This window comes from Triticum aestivum, chromosome 5D (genome assembly GCF_018294505.1).
Source record: "Triticum aestivum cultivar Chinese Spring chromosome 5D, IWGSC CS RefSeq v2.1, whole genome shotgun sequence".
NCBI lineage: Eukaryota > Viridiplantae > Streptophyta > Magnoliopsida > Poales > Poaceae > Triticum > Triticum aestivum.
In genome coordinates, this window is record NC_057808.1 from 381,945,162 (window position 1) to 381,968,491 (window position 23,330).

The following is a 23,330-nucleotide window of genomic DNA, read 5'->3' on the forward strand; positions in this document are numbered from 1 at the left end:
TGATCTTGAGGCTGCGTGGTGGCCGCATTCGCCTTGATGGATATCCTTGAGGATTGCCACTCCTTTCTCTGGCTCGACACAGCGCTGGAAGACTCCAGTGACACTGCGCTTGACAAGCTCTCTGTTTATTATTGCATATGCTCCGGCTCGTCGTTGCACTAGTCTTGCTGAGATCTCATCAGCCGGCAGCTCTCTGTTGACTAGGAATTTGAGGATGGGCTGGGCCCATGATGGAGCTGTGACTTCTTCTACTGTTAGTACGGCCACCATGACTCGGGTGGGTGGGTTGGGTGGCGTGGAATTGGAGTCGGCCACCGCTTCTTGTGTTGCTGCAGTCCCCGGGCTGACTGCTGCAGTCCCCGGGCCGGGTTCTGAAGTCCCCGAGCCGGGTGCGACTATGGCAGTCCCCGGGCCGGTTGTCGAAGTCCCGTGCCGCCTGCGGGGTTCCTCCAGTCGGATCCGGCTGCATCGGGGGCAGGCGGTACGAAGATAGAGTCCGACTCTGGAGACGGCTTGATGGACGGCTTGAGGAGGCGCTGGAGGGAGACACCGGTCGGTATAGCTTGTCGGGTGGAGCCGATTCGCGCTAGGGCATCTGCTTGGTCGTTGTCGGCCCGTGGTACGTGAAGGAACTCGCACCCTTTGAAGTATCCACTGATCTACTGGACGAGGAATCGATAGCTCGCCATGTTTGCATCCTTGGCGTCCCAGTCGCCAGATGACTGCTGGACCACCAAGTCTGAGTCACCATAACACAGGATCCGGCGTATGCCGAGTTCTTTGGCTAGCCGGAGCCCGTGTATGAGCGCCTCGTACTCGGCCATGTTGTTGGAGGCGGCGAAGTGGATTTGCAGCGTGTATCTCAGTTTGTCGCCTTTGGGAGAGGTGAGGACGATGCCGGCTCCCAAGCCGGTGCGCATCTTGGACCCGTCGAAGTGCATCCGCCAATGGGTAGAGTCGGGAGCCGGCGGTAGGTACTGGGTCTCGGCCCAGTCGACGAGGAAGTCGGCCAATGCTTGGGACTTGATGGCGGTGCGGGGTTGGTAGAAGATTGTGTATGGTGCCAGCGCAATGGCCCATTTAGCCACCCGGCCGGATGCGTCTCGGCTGCCTATGATTTCGGCAAGCGGGGCGGTGCACACGACCGTGATGGGATGCTCTTGGAAGTAGGGCTTCAGCTTCTTGGCGGCGAAGTACACCCCATAGCACATCTTCTGGTAGTGCGGGTAGTTTTGCTTTGAGCTGGATAGTACTTCGCTTAGATAATACACCGGCCTCTGAACTAGCTGGGCTCGGCCTTCTTCCGGGCGCTGGACCACGACAACTGTACTGACCACTCGGCTAGTCGCGGCAATGTAAAGGAGCATGGGCTCCTTCTCAGTCGGCGCCGCCAGGACAGGTGGAGTAGTCAGCATTTTCTTCAACTCATGAAAGGCTTGGTCGGCTTGGTCATTCCACTCGAAATGAGTGGATTTCTTCATGAGTCGGTACAGGGGGAGGGGCTTCTCTCCTAGCCGGCTGATAAATCGGTTTAAGGAGGCCAGGCACCCGGTGAACTTCTGCACGTCCCGCAACTTGGTAGGAATCTCCATCCTCTCAATGGCCTTGATCTTCACAGGGTTGCACTCAATGCCGCGTCCGGAGACCAGAAAGCCTAGCAGCTGGCCGGCTGGTACTCCGAACACGCATTTCTCGGGGTTGAGCTTGATCTGGAATCAGCGCAAGTTGGCAAATGTTTCTTTGAGGTCCTCCAGCAGGGTGCCGTGCTTCTCTGTCTTCACCACAATATCGTCTACGTAGACGTGGGCATTTCTGCCGAGTTGCTTGAGGAGGCATTTCTGCATGCACCGCTGAAAAGTGGCACCGGCATTCCTTAAGCCAAATGTCATAGTCAGGTAACAGAAAGCTCCGAATGGAGTGATGAAGGCAGTCTTCAGGCGGTCTACTGGGTCCAACTTGATCTGATGGTACCCTGAGTAGGCATCCAAAAAACTCAACAGCTCGCATCCGGCCGTGGAGTCTATCACTTGGTCAATCCATGGCAAAGCAAACGGATCCTTGGGGCAGGCCTTGTTGAGGCTGGTGTAGTCTATACACATACGCCACTTGTTATTCTTCTTCAAAACCAAGACGGGGTTGGCAAGCCACTCTGGGAAAAATACTTCCATAATAAAGCCAGCGGCGAGGAGCCGGCCTATCTCTTCTCCTACGATTCTCCGCTTCTCTTCTGACAGTCGGCGGAGGGGCTGCTTGACCGGCTTCGCGTCGGCTCAGACGTGTAATTTGTGCTCGGCGAAATCCTTCGGGACACCCGGCATGTCCTTTGGGGACCATGCAAAGATGTGTCGATTCTCACGGAGGAAGTCGACGAGCTCGCCTTCCTATTTGCTGTCCAGGTTTGCCCCAATGACAGCAAACCTTTCCGGGTTCTCCGGATCCAGAGGTATCTTCTTCGTCTCCTTGGCCGGCTGGAAGGAGCCCTGCGTATCATAATCTTTGGGGTTGGGGGACAAGGCCGGCTGCTTGCCGGCCATGGCCACAACCCGTTCCAGCATCTTCTTCTCTTCGGCCACTACGAGGGACTCGGCCAGCCGGCTGCTAGCCATAGCGCACTCGATGGACTTCTTGTAGTCGCCGGCTATGGTGATGATCCCCTTCGAGCTCGGCATTTTATCTTCAGGTAGGCGTAGTGGGGCACAGCCATGAACTTGGCCAGAGCAGGTCGGCCAAGCAAGGCATGGTAAGGGCTCTCCAGATCCACTACCTCAAACCAGATCGCTTCTCAGCGAAAATGATCCTTGTCTTCAAAGAGGACATCCATCTTGATCTTGCCGATCGGGGAACAAGACAAACCGGGCACAATGCCATGGAACACGGTCCGGCTTGGCATGAGCTGCTTCGCCTTGATGTTCAGCTTCTCCATGGTATCGCGGTACAATATATTGATAATGCTTCCGCCATCAATCAGCACGCGGGAGAATCGTGCAGCTCGCCTCTCCGTCGCGAGGGTGACATCCAAGACTAGTGCGTAGGAGCCAGGGGATGGCATCACCTCTGGGTGGTCGGCCTGGCTCCAGCTGATGGGCTTCTCGGACCAGTGCATGAACTCGGGGGTCCTAGAGGCGACTGCGTTGACCTCTTGGTGCTGTCGGCGCCGACTACGCTTGTCTTCAACTTGGCTTGTGAAGATGACGTAGGCGGCGTGCTCTTCAGGGAACTCATCTTGAATGGCTCCGACTGCTGGTCGAGCCGCCGGCTGCTGGGGGGCTGGAGGCGGCGGGCCGGGAGGCGGAGGCGGCACCAGCCCCTCACCCTTGGAGATTCGCGTGAGCCAGTGGCACTTTCGGGTCGTGTGGTTGGACGGCTTCGCGCCGCTGTGGAACTTGCAGGGGGCGTCGAGAGTGTGCTCGTAGGAGAAAGCCGGCTGCCAAGCCAGCCTGCCACCCTTCTTCTTGGGAGTGGGCCGCTCTTCGGGCTGCTCATCTTCAACTATGGCCACTTGCCGACTGGTGGAGGGCGGCATAGGGGCCTTGCACTTGTGACCGTTCTGGTAGGGGCGCCGATTGGAGTCGCCAGCCGGCGTCTTGGGAGCCGGAGCGATCACCTTCCCAGAGGCGTCCACTCGAAGCTCGGTCTTCATTGAGGAGTCGGCCGTGGCGTACTTGTCCGCGATGATCAGCAGCTCGTCGAGGGTAGCCGGCTCGTCGCAGAGGAGTCGGTGCTTGAGGAGGGTGCCCTCTCGGCACCCGGCGGTGAAGTACTCGATGGCCTGAACCTCGTGCACCCCCTCGCAGGAGTTGCGGAGCTTGGCCCACCGCGTGAGGTAGTCGCGGGTCAACTCGTTTGGCCCTTGGACGCATAGGGAGAGTTGGCGAGGCTTGGGAGGCCGCTTGTACGTGCTGGTGAAGTTACGGACAAATACTTCCGTGAAGTCCAGCCAACTGTTGATGCTGTAGGGCTTGAGGCTGTTGAGCCAGGTGCGCGCCGTGCCCTGCAGCATGAGGGGGACGCACTTCACGGCTACACGCCGATTGCCGTTGGCTATGCTGACAGCGGTAGAGTAGTCGATGAGCCAATCTTCCGGCTTCATAGAGCCGTTGTACTTAGGCGTGTCTCTGGGGAGCGAGAACCCTTTGGGGAAGGTCTCGTCGCGGATGCGGGGGCCAAAGCATGGCGGACCGACATCGTCTTCTTCTTCTAGCACCAGGGACCGAGCCAGGCGGTCGATCCGGTGGCGGGCGTCGTTCTCGCCGACTCCTTCGCGGTGGCCTACTCGGCCACCAAGAGTCGGATGCGTGACAGGCGGCGGGGTGGGGTATCTCTCCCCTCGAGGCGGGGGAGGAGGCGGATTTCCCTGGCGCTCCACCGCTCGAGGGCGGCCTTCCGCGTCGCGCTCGATGGTGGTACGAGTCCGGCTGCGGCTAGCAGCCGGCTCCTTGTCTTTCCTCACGCGGGCGCCGCTCGCAGTCGGCGACCGGGATGTCGTGGCGTGCTCCCGGCGCGGGGGAGGACTCTCAGCGCGGGCGCCGGCTTCGTGCCGTTATGCGGCCGCGTCGATCAGCTGCTGGATCCGCCTTGTCATGTAGGGGAGCTCATCGGCTCCCAGCCCATTTAGCTCTTCAGCGGCCGCCTGAGCGGCTCGCAGATTCTCGAGCGGGGTGGCGTAGACGGGGCGGTCTGCCCCCAGCATGCTGGCGATAGCCGCGCCGCGCTTCTGGACGAAGCCGGCTCGGCTCGGCCCGCCACGAGGCGGCGTGCCAAAGGCGGCGCGGTCGACTTCGCGCTGGTGAGCCTCGGTGAGGCGTCTCATGGAGGCTATCTTCTGGCCTTCCGCGATGAGGGCGAGGGGGCGTGCCTCCAAGGTCTCGGCGTCGGTGTTGGCCGGGATGGGGACGGATAAGTCGTGCATCGCTGCTTGCAGGGCGTCGTGGGCGTTCTCGCCTGAGTTGGCGACGTGGCTGATCACCAACACTTTGGTGACAGCACTGCTGCCGCTGTCATCTCGAGGGAGGGGGTCGTCGAAGACCACCACGTCGCAGGGGTAGGCGTCGAGCGATGCCGTGTCGGAATCGACAAGCATCGGGTCGGTGGAGCCAACCGACTCCAAGTCTACAGCAGGCTCACCGGAGACGTGAAGTTGGTCGAGGAGGCTAACGAGGCGGCTCTCGGGGTAGTCCGTGCCCGCGTCGGACGCGGGCTCGTCGGAGATGCGAGTCTCGCCGAGCAGATCGGCGAGGCAGCTCGCTGCGCAGGCGTCGTCGACGCCTTGCAGCGCGTCGGGGCAAACGCCATCGGGTGCAGCGGGCTGGCTGCGCTCGCGGGGGAGAAAAAGGGTTCCCGTCCAGAACAGGTCTCCGGACGACGGTGCACCTGGCCCCACGGTGGGCGCCAAATGTCGGGTGGTAGGTGCGGCATATGCCAACGGGTGGCTTATCATTGTGGGAGCCAGTAAGACGTCGCCGGTGCCTGGAAACGAGATGAGGCAAAGACATGCACGCCGGCGGATATTACCCAGGTTCGGGGCTCTCCGTGGAGATAACACCCCTAGTCCTGCTCTGCGGGGTCTCCGCATGATCACTAGATCAAAACGAGTAGCTACAAGTGCTCCTTGAGCTGTCGGATTCGAGGGAGAAGAAGAGCAAGGCTAGCTCTCCCTTTCCTCTCTATATGGTGTGTGTGTAACTCTATGAGACCAACCCTTTGCATGGGTGCCCCGGGGGTTTATATAGGCCTACCCCCCAGGGATACAATAGTAATCCGGCTGGGTGCGGGCCCCAGCCGTCAGTGTCCGTGCCCGCCGACTGGTGGGTCCCACCGGCTGCCGGCCTCTTGGTCGACAGGCCGGCCCCACCGCATGGGGGTCTTGTCGGTGACTGGTTACTGTAGCCTCGCCCCTGGTGACGAGGGCTTTGTCGAGGTAAGCGTGGCTACAGTGTGCCGCCTTGTGGGCTCTCACTGTAGCCTTACCTCGTCTTGTCTCCTTAATGTGGCACATGTTTCGAGGGAGGGGGGTAGCCGGCTTCTAGGGGCCGGCTACGCCCCTGGCCGACTAGGGGAGGCCGGGCTGCCTTCGAGCGTCTCTCTGGCTAAAGGGGCCCGCCGCCCACGGACCGTACTAGCGTCTGTCGTGGATGACGTCGAGGCCAACATGGCTACAGTGCCGCGCCGGACGGGAGATGGCTGACCCGTACGGCGTCCTGTGGCCATGCCTACTTCGGGATTCGGGGGTAGTGGGCTGCACTGTGGCCACGCCCCGTCTTATCTCCGTTATGAGAGCGTAGTTTTGGTGGGTGCGGTCTTGGCCGGCTTCTTGGAGTCGGCGTTCTTCATGGCCGGCTTTTGGGAGTCGGTGTTCTTCATGGCCGGTTTTTGGGAGTCGGTCCTTTCGGAGCCGGCTTCCTGGAGTCGGCCACCTCGTAGCTATCTTGGGGGAGGTTTCTGGGAATGGGTCGCCTTCTGAGAGCCGGCCCCTGGGATAGCCGGCCGGGGAAAGGCGGCCCTGTGCTTCGAATGCTTGAAGGCTCAAATGGCCTGATAATTTCTTGAATAGCCAGGGGGAGTCGGTTAGGCTACCCGTGGCTATTTACTCCGACAAAATTGATTTTCTCTTTATGGAATATGAATTTAAAAATGAGAACTGCAGCTATGTTGCCACTATTTCCCGAGGGTTCTGAGAATGATATGACTTTAGAAATGAAAAGAGAAATGAGGTCTCTGGAGGTGAACAAGCGATGGAAAACACATATGGATAATAATATTACTATTTAGCAACTGCTAAACTAACAACAAGTCAAGTCACCAAATATATATGTAGTAAACCCAAACCTTTTGATTGGTACAAAACTAAGCAGGTAATATTGAGTAAACAAAAATCTTGAAAAGGACCACTCACAGAAGCATGTTACTGCATAACCAGTGGGCATCGGGGTTGCAGTATGACATAGTCGAGATAGTCAGTGGAGTTGACGAAGTCGAAGTGGAGCCATCGGTCACATTCGTGGCACGGGAGATCAATACGGCCACCAAGAGTAACACTCTCTTTTAATAAATGTCCCCCTCGTGGATATATAAGAATCTGAAATGAGAAAGATCTAGTAATGTGCCAATCTTGCGGAGATACTAACAGATTGAAGAAAATCAAACCACTTCAAATAAAAAAAATACTCTTCTGAAATTGTGCTCCTCTTAGAACATACACACTTCCTGTGCATATGGTTGCAGGTTGTATCCATGCCAAGATAGCACCTTGTATGCATAAGATGGACCATATGTTGAATATACAAACAATCAATTTGTTTAGTTTTCTTGTTGTCAGAATAAGAACATGAAACCAACTTCCAGTGAACACATATCTTTAGCATCTATACAATGTACAGGGCGCAGATATATATATTTGTTGACCAAGCAATTCCCTTCTTCCGAGACAAAGACCAAATATATGACTACATATCCCCCCAATGTCCTCTATTTTTTATTGCAACATAACATATTGAGGTATTCTCAGTTTTCTAATCTCGGTGTAATCTGAAATCAGACTGCTAATATAGATGCCTTTATTCACAAAAAGCAAGCAGTGTAAGTAAAGAACGCCTAAAACAAATGAAAAATGCAATTACTGACAACAAATAAATGGCCATTTGTATTTCAGGTAACAGTCCTGAAAAGAAAGAGGACGATGGACCTGAGGGGGAACGGAGGTAGGAGAGCATTCTAGATGGCTATGCTGAGGCGGCTGTTTATTTGATCCATGGTGTAGGAAGCGCCGGTCAACACGGTGGAGCTGCGCCGTGGGAGGGTGCTGGTTTGGAGATCCGCGTGACTATCCAAGCGCTAGTCCACCTCAGAATGGAAGCAAGCGGTGCCTTGCGGGTGCCTCGCCATGCCATGGCAGTGCCCTGTACGAAACCAATGCACATTACGTTTTTCATGACCATGGAAAGATAAACGTGAAGGTCGGGCATACGCTATAACTTGATGATGCATATAAAATATGATGTCTAAGAAAGATTCGGTACACATGGTTCTGAATGTAACGATTGGTGAGCAATTTTCCTATTTGACATTCATTGTTCACCCATATATATGCAACACAAACTGAAGGCATGACACTAGAAAAACATAGATTCAGAAATAGACAACCTCAAGTGGATTTGCTCATTTCAGTTTAGAAATGTGTGAGTTAAAATTTAATGACCTAATGAAGCTGCTGATCATAATCCCATAATATAAAAGATCCCATTGAAATTTCACTAAACAGGAGAGGAGCAATCAATTTTAGCAACCAATGGACTGTAGCGCTAACTGTCCAAGTATCATTTTTCTCAGCACCTTTTATCTTTTCCTTTTTTATCTCCCTCTGAATTTCTCTTTCACTTATACCAGCGGGCATACATACGTCATTTTCCTCAGCAAAAAGTATACTTGATGTCATTGACATTCTTGTCAGCTCCAATGTCTATCCTATGGCACGAACAGTAGTTCAAAGACAGAAAAAAGATGGTTATCTTATATGTAATTATGTATTCAAAATCCTTCACAGCGATGGAGATGACGGTGCACAAAAGTCTCAGAATTACAAACAACAATTCAAAGAAAAAAAGAAGGATGGAATGTGTATTAAAAATATTGTTTATATGTATGAAAACGATTAAAACAAATTGTAGACCAAGATTTGCATATGGTAAATGGGGGAACGAAGGCATGCCTGCAGGAGAAATTCGTCGCATCATGTTGCAAAACCAGAAAAGAAAAATCAAACCCCCTGCCCAGAGCCTCTTCCCAGTGAATTTCTTAAGAGACATAAGCATCACAAATCAATATTTTCCTTCGCATATAATATTCACAAATGGAGTTTTTACACATTATCGATTATCTATGGATTCGTCTTAATAATATGTTTTCCTGATAGACAAGCAATTATAAGTCTCAACATTGTTTTGTTGACACCAGTAACATATTAAAAGTATCAATAAATTTAGGAAAATGGGTGAATAATGGCTAAATTGACAAAAGCAAATAAGGTCCAGAAATCCGTGCACATATGAAAGCATATTTCCTTCCAATAACCCGCTAGGGAGCTGCTCAGATATAGCAATATGCATGGCGAGGAAAGCTTAAGGCACAATACATATTTTCTAGATCTCTAATCTATGACAAATTTCACAATAAATCTTCACATAAAACTGACAAAAGGCCCAAGCACGCATTGTACCATCTGGATAGCACACGTCTTTTTAACCCAAAATCATAGGTGCTAGCAGATTATGAAATTCTGAACATATAATTTATACTACATCTTAAAGTTCACATGAACATTGGCCCAGCAACCTAAAATTACTCCTCATTTCCATGAAAATTCTCTGCATGCTATCGATTTAAAGCATACAGGAATAGAATTACTCCTCATTTAAAAGAAAAAACCTAGAAAAATAATGAGGCAATGAAATAGACATAACTGAAGAAGTGCATACCACACCATGCTACACATCGTCAGGTTTGATCACAAGGCAAGCCTGCTAAACTTCGTGCACAAAAAAGCTGAGTTAGGAAACATTTCAAGTTAATGAGGAAGGAAAGACTCGAATGGAGAACTACATAGAATTTGATAGCACACCTATGAAGCAGTTATCCTTTAAATGCAGAGACGGAATTGGGCATTGATTATTATTTCTATGCCTCTGTAGCCAACACATATATTGGTAGCGTCAACTCATGCCTTCTCTGTTTAAAGTTTTAAAATAGACAAAACTGTGAGAACATGAAGATAGAAAGAAAGAAGAAAGCAGTCAATGTATACCTTTAATCAAATAGTCGAAGGAGCTTATGCACCAGTCATTTGTACGTCCTAATCTGCAGCTAGCACATAAAAATTCTTAAAATGAACATGGAGAAAATTAGAGTAGATACAGCACATACACACTACCATTATTCAGCAAGTCTCGTATATTATAGAAAAACTACTGCAATGAGCACCACATAAAAAGCTTTGACAAGAGTCAAGCAATTTTCTCTGGAACTTACATCCATTAACTTGCATCCCGTGCAGCCTGAAAACTCATGAACTCCACAGCCTTGCCTCGCCACATCCTGATGCCTCGCCGGTCGCTACTGCATACTACAACACTCGGGTGCCATTTACGCCTCAACAGTCAACCGAATGTGGTGTGTCGTCAACTCGTTATCTCATAGAAAGCTGTTTCTACATCCGGCAAATACAAACTGAAAATCTAGAGCCAAATGTATGGCTTAGTTACTCCCTCCCAAGTTCCAACATTATCCTAATCTAGAGCCAAAGCATATGATTTTGTATAGCTGCAGACCAAAGCTTCAAGCATGATTAAAAATCAAGAGCAACGTGATAAGGTGGGAATTAAGTAGGACAACCGACAAGTCTGGCTAACAAAGATGACGATGACACATTACCAGCAAACAAAATATGTAAACTTCTGGTTGTGTGTCCATTCTTTAGATTTTCATCATCTAATAGCAAAATAAACATCAAAGACGTGTGAATGAAGATTGTAGGGAGTAAACAAGGTCATGTTACCCACAACAGTTACAAGCAATGACCAATCCTAAAGCTTCCAGAACTGTATGTATCAAAATTGATGATGACAAAGCATCGAAGGTGCTAGGTTTGAGGGGAGCAAAATGGTCACCTCAGAAGAATCTGGGCCTTGGAGGGGGCACCTCGGCAAGACTTTTGCGCCAAATTCTCTTGCTTCTTCTATTTGGCCTTCTTCTCAACCACAGAGAGAGAGGAGGTAGAGGTTAGCCATTGACCACCATTGGCGCATTGCTCCTGCTGCTCCGCCCGTCGAACGACCTCAGCCTTCCACTCCTCATGGCGCCCCTGCAGCCGAAGTCGTCGTCAATGAGAAAAGGGGGAGGCGTGAGTGAGGCAGGGAGGATGGAAAGGCAAACCGTGAACCAACTCGAGCTCCCAGCCCCCGTCAACGACCCCGTCCGCATCCGCCATATCCACCAACTCCTGCCGCTTCAGCCTGCACGCGCCGGATCCGTCAAGCATCCTTCCCTCCGCTGCAGCTCCACCCCACCATGAAGACCTTGCCGCTCATGCTCTCCACTACGACAAGCTACGCCAGAGGTGAGCGGGGAGGAGGAAGCTGCATGGTGGAGCAAAGAGGGGGCGCGGAGTGGCGCGGCGTGCGACGGCTGTGGGGTTGGGGAAAACCGACACCGGCGCACCTCCCTCTCTCTCTCCTGCAGATCAAATCCAGCGCCGCCGCCGTCGCCGGGAAGCTCGCTGATTGGGCGTCCGGCCTGTTGGACACGGGCTGAACTAATGGGCTGTGAAGATACAAGACCAAAGACTCTCTCCCGTGTCCGTATGGGATTCTCCTTGCGTGGAGGGCAAGCTTGGCGTTCGAATATGACGATTCCTTTCTCTGTAACCGACTTTATGTAACCCTAGATCCCTCCGGTGTCTATATAAACTGGAGGGCTAGGTCCTTAGAGGCCAACAATCATAGACATAGTCATACAGGTTAGACTCCTAGGGTTTTAGCCATTACGATCTCGTGGTAGATCAACTCTTGTAATACTCATATTCATCAAGATCAATCAAGCAAGAAGTAGGGTATTACCTCCATAGAGAGGGCCCGAACCTGGGTAAACATTGTGTCCCTTGTCTCCTGTTACCATCGAGTTTAGACACACAGTTCGGGACCCCCTACCCAAGATCCGCCGGTTTTGACACCGACATTGGTGCTTTCATTGAGAGTTCCTCTGTGCTGTCCTCAAAAGGTTTGATGGCACCTTCAATCATCTACAATAATGTTGTCCGAGGAGAAGTTTTCCTCCCCGGACAGATCTTCATGTTCGGCGGCTTCGCACTGCGGGCCAACTCGCTTGGCCATTTGGAGCAGATCGATAGCTACGCCCCTGGCCGTCAGGTCAGATTCGGGAGCTTGAACTACGTCGCAGATATCCGCGGAGACTTGATCTTTAACGGATTCGAGACCACGGCAGCCGCTCCGCGTCATCACGATGAACATGACTTAAATCTGTCATCGGACCATACTCAGGAGATAGCACCTGTAACTGCTCTGTCCTTAGAACAGGAGCAGATCGCGCCATCCGAAAATGGGAAGCTCAACCCCGCCACGGATGCTGCAGTCTCAGCGGCGTCAGAGCCGCACACAGACCCAGGCTCGAGTGGAATCTGTGTCAACGGAGCCTCGGACTCGTTTCCGGCTTCAGGTTCCGAACCATGTGCGTCCACGTGCATCGAGCTCGATCAGTCATCGATCGTTGAATTCAGCTCCGCGGACATTTTTCGACACTCGCCTTTGGGTGATGTGTTAAACTCGTTAAAAGCACTATCCTTGGCAGGGGGCTCACAGCCGAATTATATCCGGTTCGAACTGGAGGCTGATGACGGAGAACTTCGCTTCCCACCCACCGCCCACTTCATAGCCACTGTCGAAGATTTAACCGGCATGCTCGATTACGGCTCCGAAGACATCAATGGTTGTCGGATTTTGGGTTTCGGCAAACCCTTGAGGTTCGAACACTGGGGTGCGCATGAAGATTTCCCCCTACCGAATCTCGCCCTCACCCTCACCGTGATCTCTAGGGCTAAACTCGACTAACTCGCAACACAAGGGACACAAGATTTATACTGGTTCGGGTGACCGTTGTGGTGTAATATCCTACTCCAGTGTGGTGGTGGTGGATTGCCTTGGAGCCTGATGATGAACAGTACAAGGGAAGAACAGCCTCCTGAGGAGAGGTGTTCTTGTGCTTAGTGAGCTGGTGAAGGCTTCGATCTAGCTCGGGTTCAGTTGTCCTCCCTACTGTGGTGGCTAGTCCTATTTATAGAGGCCCTGGTCCTCTTCCCAAATATTTAGCGGGAAGGGATGCCACAATGGCCAATTTGAAGGGGGACAGCTAGTACAAGCTATCCTGACTAAAGGTGGTCTTCGCCTGCCAAAGGCTCTGGTGGTGACGCCGTCTTGTGCTCCACGGTGACCTCTGTCCTGTCGTCCTGCTGGTCTTGGTCTCATTGCACCAATATGGAAACCTTTGCCTGATGCCTCGGTACTCCTCGCCTGCGCTTGCCTCCCAGAACACCGACAACGGTATGGACGATGATGCCGATGAGGAGCACGGCCAAAACCCGCCGTTTACCGGACGTTGGATGGCCACCTCTTCTGACGACGTGTACATGGTGGATACAACTAAAAGAACTAACGACGATGACAAAGAATATCCAGTTGAGAAGGAACCTCCTGTGATACAGCCAAAACGCCGGCGTCAGCGGCGCTGCTCTAAGTCATGTCGTGGAAAAGACAGCAATACCGGCACAGGAGAAAACAATACCCCAGACGATGCCGAAGATAATGAAGACCCCGTTGAGATATCTTCCAAACAGGAGGAACGGGAAAATGGGCAAGTTAGCCCTGACGAACAGGCCATAAACGACGACTCGAAGGACAGTAATTATCTTCCGCTCTCCGAGGATGAGGTGAGCCTCGGCAACGAGGATTTTATCGTACCCGAGGAACCTCTCGAGCAGGAGCGCCTTAAGCGCCGGCTAATAGCCACTGCAAGGAGCCTGAAAAAGAAGCAGCAGCAGCTTCAAGCTGACCAAGATCTGCTCAACGATAGATGGACTGATGTCCTAGCAGCCGAAGAATAGGGCCTCAAGCGCCCAGCCAAAAGCTACCCTAAGCGCAAATTTCTACCTCAGTTCAGTGATGAGGCGCCGGAGCCCGTACCATCATCACGCAACGCGGCTGACCGACCACCACGCGGTCGGGATAAAGCGGGAACTCAAGCTGAACACCAGCCCGCCCCACCTCATCATAAAGGCAGAGATAAAACAGTTCATGGTTATACACACGACCTTTGACAGGAACTGGACAATAGAGCAGGACATACCAGATCGATCTACGGATCGCGAGGACGTGCCCCGACACGCGACGACGGCTATCTATTCGGACGTGACAAGCCTAGTCACGCCCGGGCCGAAAACTGCAGACGGACTCCATCTGAGCTACGTCGCGATGTGGCCCGATATGGAGGCGCCGCACACCCTCTTTGCTTCACTGACGAAGTAATGGAGCATGAATTCTCAGAAGGGTTTAAACCCGTAAATATTGAATCATATGATGGAACAACTGATCCCGCGGTGTGGATCGAGGATTTTCTTCTCCATATCCATATGGCCCGCGGAGACGACCTCCATGCCATCAAATACCTTCCGTTAAAACTCAAAGGGCCAGCTCGGCACTGGTTAAACAGTCTGCCTGAAAACTCTATTGGAAGCTGGGAGGATTTGGAAGACGCCTTCCGCGACAACTTCCAAGGTACATATGTCCGGCCACCAGATGCCGATGACTTAAGTCACATAGTTCAACAGCCCGGAGAGTCAGCCAGGAAATTCTGGACTAGGTTCCTAACTAAAAAGAACCAGATCGTTGACTATCCGGATGTCGAAGCCCTAGCGGCCTTTAAACACAGCATCCGCGACGAATGGCTCGCCCGCCACCTCGGCCAAGAAAAGCCGAAGTCCATGGCAGCCCTCACGGCACTCATGACCCGCTTCTGTGCGGGTGATGATAGTTGGCTGGCCCGTAGCAAAAACACGACAAGCTAAGGGGGCACCTCCAAGGTCAAAAACAGCAACGGCAAGCTCTGACGCAACAGGGACAAGTGTCGAAGCAATGGTGATAACACCGATGACACTACAGTCAACGCCGGATTCAGATGCTCCAAGTCCGGTCAGCGGAAGAAACCATATAAAAGAAACAACTCGGGGCAATCTAGCTTGGACCGCATACTCGACCGTCCGTGCCAGATCCACGGCACCCCAGACAAACCAGCCAATCATACGAACAGAGATTGTTGGGTTTTTAAACAGGCCGGTAAGTTAAACGCTGAAAACAAGAAGAAGGGATCGCAAAGCGAGGACGATGACGAGGAACCCCGGCCACCGAACACAGGGGGACAGAAGAAATTCCCCCCTCAGGTCAAAATGGTGAACAGGATATACGCTACCCATATCCCCAAGAGGGAGCACAAGCGCGCGCTCAGGGACGTCTATGCGATAGAGCCAGTCGCCCCAAAATTCAATCCATGGTCGTCATGCCCGATCACCTTCGATCGTCGGGATCATCCGACCAGTATCCGTCATGGCGATTCAGCCGCACTGGTCCTTGACCCAATAATTGATGGGTTCCACCTGACACGAGTCCTCATGGACGATGGCAGCAGGCTCAACCTGCTCTATCAGGATACAGTGTGCAAAATGGGCATTAATCCATCACGGATCAAGCCCACAAAGACTACCTTTAAAGGAGTCATACCAGGTGTAGAGGCCCGCTGTACGGGCTCAATCACACTAGAGGTTGTCTTCGGATCTGCAGACAAATTCTGAAACGAAGATTTAATCTCCGATATAGTCCCCTTTCGCAGCGGCTATCACGCACTGCTGGGACGAACCACATTTGCTCGATTCAACGCGGTGCCACATTATGCTTATCTTAAGCTCAAGATGCCCGGACCACGCGGCGTCATAACAGTCAATGGAAACACAGAACGCTCCCTCCGCACCGCGGAGCACACTGCTGCCTTAGCAGCAGAAGTACAGAGTGGCCTTTTCAAGCAGAACCTTAATTCGGCGGCCGAGCTCCCGGACACTGTCAAGAGAGTCCAGACTATTCTGCAGCAGGACAGCTCGGCTCGTCAAGAGCTTGATTAGCAATTTAGCCTCCGTCCCAGTCCCGATCAAGTGGCGGCATTCGCACCGCGCGTACATAACTATGCACTCAAAATACCATGGGCATAGACAGAGGCATAACTAGCTTGTGATCCACAATACGGCTCGACCGCCCCCGGACACATATACTTTCACTGTTTCCCATTTTCTCCTTTTCAGGTTTCTTTTCCACAGGCCTTCCCTGATGGCCTGATCACAGGTCCTTTCGAAGGATCAATACACCAAGACGTCAGCAAGCATGGACGTAGAGGGGAACTTTCAGGTGGTCTCTTTAAAATGACCACTCTACCTATTTTCAAGACCCACACGCAGCTTTCCCTTGGTTGTGGCATATTAAATAGCCTGTTGCTTATGGCACCACTTGTACCAATGCGCTTTGACGTATTAACTAAATTATAATGGAAACAGTTTGCGGCCCAAATTCTATGGCTCTAGCTTACTATCCTCTCTTATTTTATTTTTTGATAACTTTATCAAATAGCACCCGTACACTTTGGTACGTTTCAATTTGCTAGGGGCTTCATAGCGCCCCGCAACACGGCAACAAAGTCCGAACACTTTTTACAGTATAGTTCGGCACCCCGAATTTAGCACTATATGCATTGGCTCTGAATGATGTCTTTGGTCAATAGTTGGGTTGCCCGGCTCATGTGCTTGCTACCTTATGTTCTGTTTTATCGGCTAGGGTAGTAAAGGGAGAACTACTGCGATTGTGCCCTGGTTTACCCGGATGAGCACCTCAGTAGAGAAAGCCAAAAACTGACTGTCATGATGCGGCGAGAGCCGGTCAGCTCTTCAGAGGTCTCAAATCTTTAGAGATTTTTTCCGCATTACGCGAGGGATTGGTACTTGCCTGATCAGGTGTTTACAACATCCTAGTTCGGATACTAGGGGCTGCGCCTAAATTTTTATTGTCAAACTCCTATGGCTAAGTGAGGGTGTTCAAGTCGCATAGTCTGATTGCCTGGTTCATTGCGCTAAACACCTCCTTCAAGGACCAAACAATTGGATCAAGAGTATTTATATTCCATCCCGAACACCCCCGTACTACCTACGTGGGGGTAGAAGCCGGCGACTAGCCAACTCTCAAATTTCATACAACACGACCGCATAGGAGGTAAATGTTTTTAAACAAACATTATATTACATAACAACTTTGTTTCATCATACAAGGCAGAGACAACATGAATGTATTCATTCAAAAATAATGTCTTGCGCACATTGCGTCGCCACAATGCGAGACCCCTCCAGGACGTCTTCAAAATACCGCTCGGGCGTGCCGTGCTCCTTGCCCTCAGGCTGCCCCTCGGCCACAAGCTTGACGGCGTCCATCTTCGCCCACCACACCTTGACGCGGGCGAAGGCCATGCGCGCGCCCTTGATGCAGACTGACCGCTTGACGTCGTCCAGCCGAGGGCAGGCATCTACCAACCACTTCACGAGACCGAAGTAGCTGCTAGGTATAGCTTCGGCAGGTCACAGCCGGATTATTAAAACCTTCATGGCCAGTTCGGCCACCCTATGCAGCTCGACCAGCTGATTTAGCTGATCAGTAAAGGGTACTTGATGTTCTGGCGCAAGGTATTGTGACCAGAACAGCTTCTCCGTTGAGCTCCCTTCTTCGGCCCGGAAGAATTCCGCAGCGTCAGAAACACTGCGCGACAGATCCTTAAACGCCCTTGGAGAACCCCAAATCCGGGTTAGTAAGAAATACTTCTTCTTCACATACTTGCTTTGCATACTAAATGCCTTACCCGCCGCGATTTTCTTGGCTGCCTGGATCTCCTGGAGGGCACCCTGGGCTTCAACCTGGGCCTCTTCTGCGCTTTGGCGAGCCTTGGCGAGTTCGGTCTCTTGAGCCGAAACATCACGCTCCATGGTCTCACACTTTTTCATAGCATCCTGGAGCTCTTGCTGGACCTCATTAAGCCTAGCCTCGTGCTTCTTACGAGCGGCTTGTTCCTTGGTAGCTTTCTCCACGGCTTCGGCCAGGGCCTTTTTAAGGGCCTCGACCTCGGCCGCCGCTCCTACAAATATCATGGCACTACGATCAATACACATCATCATTCTTTCCGAATAAACAGCTAGTTACAACATACCTCGCTTGTCCTCCAGCTGCCTTTTTACAAGGCCGAGCTCTTCTTCGGTCTGCTCCAACCTCTACTTTAGTCTGGAGACCTCCGCAGCATGAGAGGTCGCGGCCAGCAACGACGCCTGCTTATTCATATAAGACATGTTTAGTTAGTTCCCTGCAAAAATGAGTTGATCCTCTGTCCGGCCTTTCTTTCCGAGCACCGGACAATGTCTCAGGGGCTACTGTCTATATTGGGACTTTCTCTTTTGCGACGCTTACCTCAAAACCTATCAGCAGGCTGTTGCAGGCTTCGGTTAGTCCGCTCTTGACGGACTGAACCCTCTCAATCACCGTACCCATAAGGATACGGTGTTCATCCACAATGGAAGCACCTCGTAGCGCTTCCAGCAGATTATCCGGTTCCTCTGGTTGGACAGAGGTCACCGGCGGAATAGGCACACCCCCTTCTTTCAAAGGAGGTTGCTCGCCAGACTCCGGAGCTGTATAGGTCTCCGGAACCGTATTCGGCTGGGGGATGAACTGAACAAGTCCCCCATCGCCAGTCTCCATGGGGGCCTGCTCTCCCATGTGTCCGGCGACTGAGGTCTCGCCATCCGGCGCCTCCTTGAAAGCCTCCTGAACCTCTCCCTGGCCGGGGAAGGTCCTTCGGGACAGCAGCTTGGCGCCGCCCTTGGCCTGGGGAGATTGAGCGGCCGGTGGTGACTCGCTGGCCATCGCCTTCGAATCCAGCGAACCTCCAGATGAGGATCGCAGGGAGCTGTCATGAGCCGGACTGCAATAGCATAATTTAACATATTAATACCATGAAGTAGGGAGGCCGGATACATGGATGTATGCGGGTTTTTAGTACTTACGATGCGACCAGGGGCTTGTTTCGGGGGCATCGCTCCGGGCTGCTGTCAATGTCCCACGCGGAGTTATCCGCAAAGGGGCCCTTCGCCCTCTTGGGCGCCTCCGCCTCCAAATTTGTGGAGGCCACCCTCTTCTTCATCCCCCCATCCGGGGGAGAGTTGCTTTCTTCCTCCTCCGTGTCATCGTTTTCAGCGGCGGAGGAGTGAGTCTTGTCTTCGGACGACACGTCCGAAGCTCCCTTGCGGCAGGGGCCACTCCGGACCCCCTTGGCCTTCTTCTTCGACGTCTTCTCCCGCGCCTGATAGGGCGCCGGGACCAGCATCTTCGCCAGGAGCGGGATGACTGGTTCCTCGGGAAGCGGAGCCAAACATTGAATCCGCTCCGCTTTCTCTGTCCATACCTGGAAAAATAAAAAATAGTAAAGTTTAGATATCCTCCTTGAACAAGCAAGTAGAGGATGCGCCTTGAGACATGAAAGACTTACCGCACTGGCGGGATGGGCAAGATCGTGCCCGCGGTCCGAGTCTATGGCCGGCGGCATCTCATTGCCCTTAAAGAGCAACTTCCAGGCATCTTCGTGGGTGGTTCCGAAGAGCCTTTCCAAGGTTTGGTGCTTCTCTGGATCGAATTCCCATAAAGGGCAGGTTCGGCTTTGGCATGGGAGGATCCGGCGAACTAGCATCACCTGGATCACGTTGACGAGCTTGATGTTTTGGCCCTGCTCTATCAGTTCATCCGACGAAGACCAATTTTGGCCCTGCTCTATCTAGGAGGTGAGCTGCATTGGAGCTCCGGACTTGAATTCGGGAGCCGCGGCTCAGGTGGTGTCGCGGGGCTCTGTGATATAGAACCACAGTTTCTGCCACTCCTTGACGGTCTCCACAAAAGTACCTTTGGGACATGTGACATTGGGCAGCTTGCTCACCATGGCGCCTCCGCACTCCGCGTGGTGGCCATCCACCACCTTCGGTTTCACGTTGAAGATCTTGAGCCACAGACCGAAGTGGGGTTGGATGCGGAGGAAGGCCTCACACACGACAATGAATGCCGAGATGTTGAGGAAAGAGTTCAGGGCTAAATCATGGAAATCTAGCCCGTAATAGAACATAAGTCCGCGGACGAAAGGGTGGAGAGGAAACCCTAACCCGCGGACGAAGTGGGGGATGAACACCATCCTCTCGTTGGACTTCGGGGTGGGGACGATATGCCCCTTGGGTGGAAGCCGGTGGACGATTTCTTTCGCCAGATACCCGGCCTCCCGAAGCTTGGTGATGTCCTTCTCCTTAACGGAGGAGGCCATCCACTTGCCTTGCCCTCGAGATCCGGACATGGTTGAGTGTTTCCTTGAGGTGGAAAAGATGAGGACTTGGGCGCTGGAGCTCGAGAATGGAAGGGAAGAGAAAGAGAGAAGGCGTGGGTGAAGAAAGGGAATCCTTATCTCCTTATAAAGGCAGTGAATATCAAGCGCCTCCCCACTCGCCTTAAAACTCGCCTGTTCCCAAGGGCTGTGTAAACGGCACGATAGGATTACCCACGCCCGTATTGATGAGAATCCCGCAATAAGGGGACACGATCTCTGCTTCGACAAGGCGTGCCAATGAAAACCGGGTCTCGAAACGCGGGACGGCAGACGAAAACGGTTCGAAATAATGACCGGGCAGACGTGATGTCACATTACAAAAAGGTGTCAGCGGATTGGACTCGTGAAATATTATACTCTCTGCGGTTGTGTGTGGTACTTGTATTGCAGATCCGGATACATTCGTTGCGTCCGAAGACTATTTTGGAGTATTCGGAAAAGGGAACCCGCCTTGCAATGCCGAAGACAATCTGCGCGCCGGAGACCTCGTCATTGAAGCCTGGTTCAGGGGCTACTGAGGGAGTCCTGGACTAAGGGGTCCTCGGGCGTCCGGCCTGTTGGATGATACGTCCATTTTGCATCATGCTTTTATATCGATATTTATTGCATTATGGGCTGTTATTACACGTTATGTCACAATACTTATGCCTATTCTCTCTTATTTTACAAGGTTTACGTGAAGAGGGAGAATGCCGACAGCTGGAATTCTGGGCTGGAAAAGGAGCAAATATTAGAGACCTATTCTGCACAGCTCCAAAAGTCCTGAAACTTCACGGAAGCAGTTTTTGGAATTAATAAAAAGTACTGAGCGAAGAAAGTACCAGAGGGGGGATACCCACCATCCACGAGGGTGGGGGGCGCGCCCTACCCCCCTGGGCGCGCCCCTGCCTCATGGGCCCCCTGGCAGGCCTCCGGTGCCCATCTTATGCTATATGAAGTCTTTTACCCTGGAAAAAATCATAAGCAAGCTTTCGGGAAGAAACACCACCGCCACGAGGCGGAACCTTGGCGGAACCAATCTAGGGCTCCGGCGGAGCTGTTCTGCCGGGGAAACATCCCTCCGGGAGGGGGAAATCATCGCCATCGTCATCACCAATGATCCTCTCATCGAGAGGGGGTCAATCTCCATCAACATCTTCACCAGCACCATCTTCCTCAAAACCCTAGTTCATCTCTTGTATCCAATCTTTGTCCCAAAGCCTCAGATTGGTACCTGTGGGTTGCTAGTAGTGTTGATTACTCCTTGTAGTTGATGCTAGTTGGTTTATTTGGTGGAAGATCATATGTTCAGATCCTTAATTCATATTAATACCCCTCTGATTATGAACATGAATATGATTTGGGAGTAGTTGCATTTGTTCCTGAGGACATGGGAGAAGTCTTGCTATAAGTAGTCATGTGAATTTGGTATTCGTTCGATATTTTGATGAGATGTATGTTGTCTCTCCTCTAGTGGTGTTATGTGAACGTCGACTACATGACACTTCACCATTGTTTGGGCCTAGAGGAAGGCATTGGGAAGTAATAAGTAGATGATGGGTTGCTAGAGTGACAGAAGCTTAAACCCTAGTTTATGAGTTGCTTCGTCAGGGGCTGATTTGGATCCATATGTTTCATGCTATGGTTAGGTTTACCTTAATACTTCTTTTGTAGTTGCGGATGCTTGCAATAAGGGTTAATCATAGGTGGGATGCTTGTCCAAGGAAGGGCAGCACCCAAGCACCGGTCCACCCACATACCAAATTATCAAAGTAACGAACGCGAATCATATGAGCGTGATGAAAACTAGCTTGACGGTAATTCCCATGTGTCCTCGGGAGCGCTTTTCTCTATATAAGAGTTTGTCCAGGCTTGTCCTTTGCTACAAAAAGGATTGGGCCATCTTGCTGCACCCTATTTACTTTCATTACTTGTTACCCGTTACAAATTACCTTATCACAAAACTATCTGTTATCGATAGTTTCAGTGCTTGCAGAGAATACCTTACTAAAAACCGCTTATCATTTCCTTCTGCTCCTCGTTGGGTTCGACACTCTTACTTATCGGAAGGACTACGATAGATCCGCTACACTTGTGGGTCATCATTGGACATGGGACGGACTAATGGACTGTGAAGATACAAGACCAAAGACTCTCTCCCGTGTCCGGATGGGATTCTCCTTGGCGTGGAGGGCAAGCTTGGCATCCGAATATGAAGATTCCTTTCTCTGTAACTGACTTTATGTAACCCTAGATCCCTCCGGTGTCTATATAAACCGGAGGGCTAGGTCCTTGGAGGCCGACAGTCATAGACATAGTCATACAGGCTAGACTCCTAGGGTTTTAGCCATTACGATCTCGTGGTAGATCAACTCTTGTAATACTCATATTCATCAAGATCAATCAAGTAGGAAGTAGGGTATTACCTCCATAGAGAGGGCATGAACCTGGGTAAACATTGTGTCCCTTGTCTCCTGTTACCATCGACCTTAGACGCACAGTTCGGGACCCCCTACCCGAGATCCGCCGGTTTTGACACTGACACTTGCCTCCGCACCCGGGGCGGACGAGATGCGGGGGGGAAGGCGGGGGGGGGGGGGGGGCTGAGGTGGGAGGAGGAGGAGGAAGGGGCGGCGGCTAGGGGGAGGAGGCGCCCTGGGGGGAGGGGTGAGGTGGGAGGAGGACGAGGAGGGGGCGGCGGCTAGGGTTACGCGGGCTGCCTTTTTCTTTCGCTCGCTGCCGCCTCCGCTGCTTTTCCTTTCGCTCGCTGCCGCCCTCGCATCGCTGAACTATTCACAGCCTACGTGGATAGCGCGAGTCTGCCTAGCACCCCAGCAGGGTTTATATGTTCAATTATATAATAGGCTTCTTATATCACGATGGACATTGCGACCAACTTTTTATCGATTCTTAACTTCAAATATACTAACCTCATTTTCCATGCAAACTTTTTTGTCCGACCAGCAACTCACGTCTTGGGGTTTACCCTGAGGCCAATTCGGATTGAAATGAACAGAAGCAGTGGATGACACCATCATAACTTTCTTTACCTTTATAGTTGAACAAACTTCTAGAATATTCGAGGTGCCCTTCAGAGTAGGTGCAATTACTTCCGACTGCAAGTTCAAATTGGCATAAGATTAGAATCATACCATCAAAGATTTTACAACAACAACACTTGTAATCATCTCAACAACAGTAAGTCGATTTCTTCTAAGAGTCTATCTATCTCTATCAGTTATCAATCTATATCTATTCATCCCTAATATTAAAGGGAGGTGCATTTCTCAGATTTTTTG

The 23,330-nt window shown here is 51.8% G+C and overlaps 1 pseudogene; it reads right to left on the minus strand.

Annotated features, from left to right (window-relative positions):
• LOC123120681 (cinnamoyl-CoA reductase 1-like) overlaps positions 1 to 23,330 on the minus strand; it is a 40,845-nt pseudogene that overhangs the window by 16,755 nt on the left and 760 nt on the right.